Genomic DNA, 9,294 nt, shown 5'->3' with positions numbered 1-9,294 from the left:
CAGCACATTCATCATAGGGCGTATGGAGTTAGTCACCCGTGAGACTGGATTTCACTGGATTCACTGGAACATTCTGATTCTGGAACATTCTGCACAAGGGACAGCACATTCATCATAGGGTGTATGGAGTTAGTCACCCGTGAGACTGGATTTCACTGGATTCACTGGAACATTCTGATTCTGGAACATTCTGCACAAGGGACAGCACATTCATCATAGGGCGTATGGAGTTAGTCACCCGTGAGACCATAACGACCAGTTCTCAGAGCGGTCAGCCTGCAGGCTCCCGCCGCCTGGGTGACCAGACCTCGCCGGAGGCACCAACCCCCCTTCCCACACCTGCCCCCGGTGTGGCCAACCCCCCGGAGGGCCAACCCCCCTTCCCACACCTGCTGACTCCCCTTGTAGCTCGTTTCCACAGTTTACAGCCCCCTAAATCTGATTCCAACTACCTTCAGGAAGTTAACCAGGGAAGCTACCTGTCAAGGTCGTATGTTACAGTGAGATAACATCTACCAGTGGACCTTGATAGTTGGAGATTGAGTGAGCAAAACTCTGGAGTCAGACCAGTCTGGGTTCATACAGTTGGCTCTGTAACTCATTAGCCGTGTGACCTTGGGTAAGTCATCCAACCTCTCTGAGTATCAGTCACCAGATCTGTCAAATGAAAGTGACAGTAAGTGAGCTAAAGGATGACAAAGGGTTAAATAAAATATATACAAAAATCATTTTGAATCTTTTAGGCACCTTATATAGACGCAGCATAGATAGATAGATAGATAGATAGCTGGATAGATAGATACAGGCCTACATAGTCACATAAATACCAATGTGATACAGTTGTTATCTAGGTTGCATTGATTAAAATTGGAAACCAGCAAGATGCCCTCCAGGGAGGCCAGGCGATTCTCAGCGTCAGCTTGGGGCATAACCATTGCCTATGGTCTGGAAACGTTTTTTTTCTTTTCTTTTCACCTCCAGCGGGCTTATCAGGCCTCGAGGGACAGACGGAACCGCCCAAATACCAATTTATTTGTAACAGGGAACAAAAGTAGAAGGTATGTCAGAGTGCTCCTGTGGGCTAAGCGGCTCATTTCCCCCTCACAGCAAGGCCTCCTTAGGTGGCCAGATTATTCCCTGAGGGCGGCCACGGAAGGGTGGGGTGTGTGCAGTGTGGGGTCTGGGCCCGACGGGGAGTCCCTGGGACGAGACCCGTGGCCTTGTGGCCAATGTCACTGCGTCACGACAGCCCCATGCATATCCCTCTGGGGGCTGGGACCAGCCACGCACACAGGTTCCCTGGGGTCCTGGACGCACTTTGCTTTCTTTCGCATGTTCCTTCCTGGTTCCTCACCGACGGTTCCTTTCTGTTGCCAAAGGAGTTGTTGATATATTTGGGTTTTGTTTTGTTTTGTGTTTTCACTTCTCCTTTTTTTTCTTCTCCTCCTGCTCCTCCCCGTCCCCCTCCTCCAAATATATATTTATCTTCAGCAGGGCTTTCTTAGATTCTCCGTTCCTGTTCTTTCTGCTTTTGAACAAAGAAAGAGCTTTCAAGTCAACGTCGGCCTTAGACCATTTTCTCTGTTTCGTGTGGACTCGTCAGCTCTGAGTGGAGCCTGAGCTCAGTCTCAACCCAGGATCCTGACTCTAATTTTCTGTCGCTCACGAACAACCACACCGACCGGCAAAGAGCTCTTCTCTGTGGGCACTGAGCCAGTAACTGGGGGTCTCCCAATAAGGAATACACCTGTTCCCGGGGAGAAGGAGAGTGGCGCCGGGCGCCTCAGTCTGATTCTTTTGTTTTGTTTGATGTTTATTCATTTTTGAGAGAGAGAGAGAGAAAGGCAGAGAAGGGGAGACACAGAATCTGAAGCAGGCTCCAGGCTCTGAGCTGTCAGCACAGAGCCCGATGCGGGGCTCGAACTCATGGACTGTGAGATCATGACCTGAGCCAAAGTCAGACACTCGACCGACTGAGCCACCCAGGTGCCCCTGAGCCTGATTCTTGATATCGGCTCAGGTTGTGATCTTGCAGTTTGTGGGATCGAGCCCTGCATTGGGCGCTGTGTTGAGCCTGGAGCCCGCTTGGGATTCTCTCTCTCTCTCTCTCTCTCTCTCTCTCTCTCAAAATAAACTTAAAAAAAAAAGGGAGAAAGTGAGGGTTTCAGGACACCTTATATCGACAGTGTCTGGGATGTACCATCATCAGCAAGGTTGCTCACGTCCTGTGGGTTGGGTCCCCCTCTGACCACATTCTTGTGAGTTGTGTGAGCAAACAGTCAATACTGGGATGGTCAGTATTACTTTTTCCTTCAAGGATAATAAAGCCAAAGGTGATTTGGTAAACGAATACTCCGTTTAAATCATGATTTTAGAAGCTTGAGGGGTGAAGTTAAGCCCACATGAAGACTTGTGCTTCCTCCTAAGCATTTTCTCGCTCCTTGCCCGCTGCGGCTGTGTGCTGTAGTTTACCAAAGAGCCTCACCCTGGCTACCCGCCCCCTCCTCCCGCCCCATTCCTGCACTGAGCTTTCTCTCTAACAGGGAATATGCTTTAGGATGATAAAGCCAGAGAAGCCTACACGTAGGGAAACGGCCCACTCCCGGCCTCACCCCTGTCTTGTGGACACAGCAGGGGCCGGGAGAGGAACCCACAGCCTGGTAGGTCTGGGAGGGAGCGCGGGCCCCACCTTCAGGCTTCTAGAGGAGCTGGGACCCTTCAACCAGTCGGCTAAGGGAGGCGTTGCCTCTCTTTCTGGGAGCTGGAAGAAATCGGGGCTCTGGGCTTTAAGAAGTAAAGGAGGGTACAGCATCTGGGGTGAAGGGTGTGTGCCTGCAGGCAGGCGGGCAGGCCAATGGCATCGACACACCCCGGTTCTCTGGTTTGGCTTGGTGTTCAGCGGCTAGCAAGGTGGTTTGGGGCACCAGGGCAGGGGAATTAGCACACAGAAATGGCCAGTTTCTGGGGGAGCCGGCTCCCGGGCCAGTAGCTGGAGACACTCACTTCTGGGTTCTGAGTCCGTCTGCAGGTGTAAGAAGCAGAGGCCTCCCCTGCGGCTGACCCAGGACGACAGCCCCGGGGTTGGCAAAGGTGGCCAGCGGAGCAGAAACCTAACAGATCATCAGAAGAGCCAGGCGCCAGGCAGGAGAGAAGTCCGGAGCAGACGTTACCAGGAGGTGGCCGACTGGCGTGGCGAGGCACTGGGATGGACCCCTGGGAAATTCAGATTCCTTGAACCCCGCCCCCGCCCCCCGCCCCAGGACACACCCCTGAAAGAGCAGATCCACTGCTGATGGGAAAAGGCAGGGTTCCCCTTATCCTCTGAAACACAACAAGGAACCAATGGCGATGGGCCGGCCTTCCCTCCACCCCTCCCCTCCCCCACCTCGCCCCAGATGCTAACTCTGTCCGGAGCTGGTGCACCTAGACCCTTCCCTCAGGATACAGTCAGCAGGGAGGACTGGAGAGCTTCTACGGTTTACCTTTCAGTTATGTACAAGGTGGCTTTCTAAAGTTCAGTTCTCAGTTCCACAGCCTGTGTTAACACAGGAAGACGTGTAGAAGACCCAAATGTGACCCCTCAAGGAGCTAGACCGTGCGTGCTCAAGATAGCCGTTCTCCCACAGAACCGTGCCCGGCCTCCCTCTACCAGTGTGACCTACGGGGAGGGAGTCATTGTCACCTGTCCTGTGTTTGCGCCGATTTGCATGCTAACGACGGAGAGCTGTTGCAGACCGGTTGGCTGGATAATGAACTTGGTCTGGGCGTGTCGTCTCACGGTAACCGGTGTGGACGCCGACGGAATGTCGAATATTATTACTTGGAGAGAGAGATCAATCATTAACCAACCCCATTAATTCTCGCGGCACTGTTAAGCAATAACTATGTGTTTATACATAACATAAGCTCAAATGCACCTATTTGGAATTACCCGCTAAAACGTTCGGAGAATCTTCTTAGGCTGAAAAAAAAAAAAAAGCTGTTGTCATTGGTGAGGGCGGTTTCCAAAGTGGATTAAAACAAGCGGGAAAGTGGCTGTCTATGAAAATCCGAATACATTCACACGTGCGGCATGCTGTCACTAAGGAGGCCGAGTCAGAACTGCCCCATCTTGAAATGAAGGTGTTAGATAGACCCGACTGCCCAAAAGAGCTGAGTGTATGTGTGTAAATTACATGTAATTTATATGTACATATATATATGGAATTTATTTATACATGCCTGTTGACATAAATTCTACTCTGATTTTTAGATTCCACATACGAATGCGGGTGGGGGGGTTACAGTCGCTGCGGGAGATGACGCAGTCACTGAGCTCCTCACGCACTTGGAGAGAAGGAGGATGGAGCAGGGCGCTGAGCACGGAGTACCTTTTCCTACTCATGTCCCTCTTGCTTCCCAGGAGTAAGTGACACAGCTTCTAATATGCATCGGAATTAGAGCAGATTAACAATAAACTCCCAGCCAAGAGGAGCCAAAGGGAGATGCTGGGAGGATGCGAGCGGCCGCAGAGGGGAGGGCACTGGGCAGCTGTCCACGCGTTTCCAACCCTGGGGGGCACAGAGGGGAGGCGTGGCGGGTTATGTGAGCGCTCACGACCGACAAGACCGTCAGCCGGACGAGCTCGGGGCCAGGGAAGGGAAAACACGGAGGCAGTAGCTCACAGCTTCACGAAACAGGCGTGGACAAGAAATCAACCCTGGCCCGGTGAGGCATGTGAAAGAACAAGGGAGAAGGTGGGACCCGGAGCCCCGTCACGGTGCAGGCACCACCTGGAAGGGAGGCGGTGACCAGTAATACAGGGTTACGAAGAACGAGAAGTTCACGGGGGAGAAGGGGAAGGGGGATCTCTGTGTGGGTCGGAAAGGACAAGGAGCTGGGTTTGATCGGTGCACAGGTGTTGGTGGGGGGTGGTGGGGACAGGTAGGTGGCTACAGGGAGGTCCCTTCCAAAGACTCAGCCCTTGGACTAATTTACAGATGTTTCTTTGTATTTATTTTAAAATTTTTGGAGTTTATTTAGAAAGAGAAAGAGCATATGCATGGGTGGGGGTTCGGGGGGAGAGAGAGAGAGAGAGAGAGAGAGAGAGAATCCCAAGCAGGCCCTGCACTGTCGGCACAGAGCCCAACATGGGTCTTGATCTCCTGGACCATGAGATGATGACCTGAGCCGAAATCACAAGTTAGAGGCTTAACCGTCGGCAGCCACCCAGGTGCCCCTCTTTTTTTTTTGCTTATAAGTGTTTCCCTCTGACTTCTTGCTAAATCAGCGTCTGCATTTATCTTAGGCAATTTCTTCCCACGTCATCGTGGAAATGTCCGCACGTCCTTTCGAGCTGCAGGGTCCCACCAGGAGGCGCTTTCTTCTTATGTGACGGGGTCCCCTCTCACCAGAGGGCACAGTCGTGGTCACTGGCCCCCTGGACATGGTTGTTCCGGAGGCAGGCAGCTCAGCCTTCCCCCGAGATGCCTTCCATGCTTTAACGGGGGAGGTGGAGCCAGAGAGGGCGCGTTTTCACACCACGGGTTTTCACCCCTGAGAATTCACGGAGGGTACATGTCACTGTCCATGTGTCGTGGCTGTGAAGTTCTGACTTTGGACTGTCTCTTTGTCCCACGTGGCAGGGGCACAAATCTACTCAGCCTAGACTCCTCTGAACCGAGCAAACCCTGACCTTGAACACTGATGGTGTCTCTTTTGGCGAGGGTGGCCTCCTTCAGATGGGGGGCTGAGGGTGGGGAAGGGCCCTGGGGTTCTTGCTCCCCTCCATCCCGGGCGGCTGGGGTGGTCATCTGGCTGCTGAACCTTAAGGCATCGTTTGGAGGCCGGGTTGTGGCTGAATCCGTGGCCCCTGGTTTGGAGCCTGTGCTCACTGAGCCCTGCTCGCTGAGGCTGGTCCTCCGCACCCAGGAGCCTGGACTCTCTTGGGACCTTCCGGTCCCCTGGCCTGTGGGAATGTAAGCATCCCAGGCACCCCACACGGAGGCCCCACGGGGCCAGGAGCTCCACATGGGGCCCGGCTCACTGGCTGCCTCGTCCCTCAGTCCCCGCAGAAACATCCTGCGTGGTTTCCCTCCCTGGGCCTCTGGATGGGGGAAAGCCCTCTGCTTTTGGCTTTTCCTTCAGCGTGTTTGAGGTGCGTTCCTGGGATGTGAGCCAGAAGACAGAGGTCAGAACCCGTGGGTCCGACGGCTGTTCCCCTCCTTCTTCCCCCCCACCCCACCTCCACGAAGGCACAACGCAGCTTGCTGCCCCTTCCCGTGTCTCTCCCCCTGTCTGCCACACTTCCCTCCTCTCCGCCAAACTGTCAGAGCAGCATTCTAAAGCATCTCGACTCCACAGAGCACACACATGACCACAGTCAAGTTCATCGCCACTGCGGCTCCGCACAGAGGTTCAGGTGGGGAAAGCGAGGCTTTCCCCAGGCTCTAGGGCTGGGAGGGTGACAGAGCACACTTGGCCCCCCCTCTCTGCTTCCAAGGCCGGGTTCCTGCCCTCCTCTGTAGACCCAAGGCCCCGTCCGGCTCTCAGCTGGGCCCGTGACTCAGAGTAACCAGGAAACCTGCCGGCTGGGGGGCCGCCTGGACACAGGGCCTCTGGGCAGCTGGGAACTGACCACGGGAGGCAGGGTGGGGGTAGCGGACCCACGAGCCTTTCCCTCCTGCCTTGAGCAAGAAGTTAGAAGGAACGGAGGACTGAGGGAGGCTGGCAGGGCCGTGCAGCGTGTGACAGAGAAGAAACTCCCTTCTTGTAGACATGTCAGCCCGTCCCCCTACCTTCCACGCCCTCTTTCTCTGAGGAAGGCCCTGCTTTTCACCGTGGTCTCTTGCTATCTTATTTTTTTTTTTTTTTAGTTTATTTATTTTGAGAGAAAGAGAGAGAGAGAGGGAGAGAATGAGTGGGGGAGAGGCAAAGAGAGAGAGAGAGAGAGAGAGAGAGAGAGACAGAGAGAGAGAGAAAATCCCAAGCAGGCTCCAAGTTCCACGCTGAGCTCGACTTGGGGCTCGATCCCAGGACCGTGAGATCGTGACCTGAGCTGAAATCCAGAGTCAGATGCTCGACCCACTGAGCCACCCAGGCACCCCGGTCTCTTGCTATCTTAAAGGGAAGTCAAGGGAAGACAAAATCCTGGGGTCATCACACATTGTACGATGGGAGTCCCGGGTCTCACGTCAGAACTCGCAGGGATGTGAGGCAGGGTCCAGGTGACCGCTTCCCCCACGTGTGTCACCCGCACTGTGGCCACCAGCCCCCGTCACCACTGGGAGCGGCACACTGAATCACATGCTAGGGGCCCAGCTGGTCTGCACCCATTTACAAAAAAAGAAAGCGGGTCTCAGCTTCCAACTTCACAGCCTCCTCTGGAATTTAAAAGAGTTCTAGGTGGTTTAAAGGTGGAGCGGACTGAGGCTGCTAACTGGTCACGGCCCGCCAGCCCCCGTGATTAGCACGAGACCACTGTATCGTGTAAATGCCGCTCGGTGCTCAGCAATGACTAACCGCTCCATTTCAGGCTGTTTACTTAAGAGTGGGGCTTTCCTCCACAATGGATGTTTCTGGGTATTTACCTACTTAGCAAGAGAGGAGAGAGGAGAGAGAGAGAAAGAAAGAGAGACAAGACAGAAGGTAAGGACCCAGATCCCTGTTTCTCTGCCCTTCACAACACCCCTACCCCGCCTCCCGCCTCCCAACCCCAGCATTGTGGGGGACCTGCTTCCTCCCAAGTTTTGCCAGGCTGCTGAGCCGCGTGACCTTGGGAAAGACACTTCTCCGCCCCCAGCCTCTGTCCCCTCATCAGCAAACTCGGCGGGCTGAATTGGGCGAGGTCAAAAATCACCCACATGGGAGGTACAGTGAGTGGAGAAGGTGAAACGTCTCTGTTAAACTCACACACGCTTCTTACTTACTGAAAACCACAGCACGACAGGCTAGGTCGGTCTGTCTCCAAGCGGACTACGGAAGCGTCCCGGCCTCTAGCAGCTGGCCACATGCTACCCGGACAAATGCAAAAAGGATTAAAGGTATCTGCAGAGTAACCCCTGGAAAACGGGCGGCAGGCCTGAGCACACAGTAAGAGAGTAAAACTTGTCGACAAATACGTATGTATATGGTAAATGTGTGTGTGTATGTGATGACGGTCATGTTCACTGCAATTTTCTTTTCTAGGGAGAATGTTGCAAATCTATCTGTGTGCAGACGATACCAAAGCGAGCCTCGTGTGACGGCGGGGAGGGAAACCCCAAGGAAAAAAGCTCGCTGCCTTGAGGGGCAGGGAAGGCTGGACAGCGCGGGGCTCCGTGCTGGGTGCCGTGTATGGAGACAGGCCAGCAAGGCAGGCCTGCCGGTGGGGCCCGGGGCCCGAAAGGGCACTGTTGTAGACAGCGGGGGCATTTCAGATGCATTTTTTTACCCTGTTTGAGGTGGAGTGAACGAGTGAACCGCCCCTGGCATTTACCGTAGGAAATCTTCAGTCAGGGACCTATTGTGTACTGAGTGCGTGTGGGTATTGGAGTGCTGATGCCTCGTGTAGAAAAGAGGCTGGTTTCTCGTTTGGCTTGATATCGGGAAAATCAGGAACATTCTACTTGATGCAAGGATGGCGGGGGGTGGGGGGGGGGGGCTCAGTTGTCATCGGAGTTGATCTCTACCTGCCTGGGCCTGGCCTATCTCGTTGCCAAAGCCAACACCCTTCGATCTTTTCACTTGACGTGTCTTTGTCCACCTCTCCACGTTCCGCTCATTTCTTCCAAGGCTAGTGTTCATTTTCCGGATCACTCCACCCTCTCTCTGCCCGGATTCATTCCCCAGTGACCACCATGCCCCCCCCCTCAACCCCCCAGGCATCTGTGTGTTTCTTGATCACTCCTCGCCTCCCCACCCCCAGGTTGGAGGCCCAGGAGGACAGAGCCCCTGTGGCTCTCTTTCCCTGCTCTGCCCACTGGGCACCTAGCTGGCACAAGGCAGACTTTCAGGGTCTGCGCAATCGATAACCAAATGAATATCATTAAGCGCCTATTAGTCAGATCAATAGTGACAAATACTCCCCAGTGACCATGCTTATTTGAAAATACATCCCAAGCATTGTTTCTCTACCCCCCCCCCCCATGCTTCTCTGCAGGGATTGAAGGCAGTCTGATGTTTTTGCAAACGTGTCCACGTTTAGGGGCCGTCTTGTCCTTGTTGGCTCTCCCCTGGGATGTATCCATTCTTTCCTGGAAGCTTGCACACAGGGCGCCCGCCTTGGCGGGTGTGCTTCCTAAGCGCCGTGGTCTTTCAGGGGATGCCGGGGTCTGG

General features: G+C 54.2%; 1 long non-coding RNA gene across 1 annotated transcript; it reads left to right on the top strand.

Moving 5' to 3' along the window:
* Positions 1-308: 308 nt before the first annotated feature.
* LOC125158995 (uncharacterized) lies at positions 309-8,586 on the top strand. The gene is made up of 8 exons (XR_007149635.1): positions 309-619; positions 982-1,058; positions 3,029-3,176; positions 3,627-3,786; positions 4,253-4,404; positions 7,514-7,626; positions 7,920-8,021; positions 8,167-8,586. It is a non-coding gene; the product is annotated as an uncharacterized LOC125158995 (long non-coding RNA).
* The last annotated feature ends 708 nt before the right edge of the window (positions 8,587-9,294 follow it).

This window comes from Prionailurus viverrinus, unplaced genomic scaffold (assembly GCF_022837055.1).
Source record: "Prionailurus viverrinus isolate Anna unplaced genomic scaffold, UM_Priviv_1.0 scaffold_40, whole genome shotgun sequence".
In the NCBI taxonomy this organism is placed as follows: Eukaryota; Metazoa; Chordata; class Mammalia; order Carnivora; family Felidae; genus Prionailurus; species Prionailurus viverrinus.
Note: the sequence above shows the minus strand (reverse complement) of the source record. Positions and strands in the feature narration are given on the sequence as shown.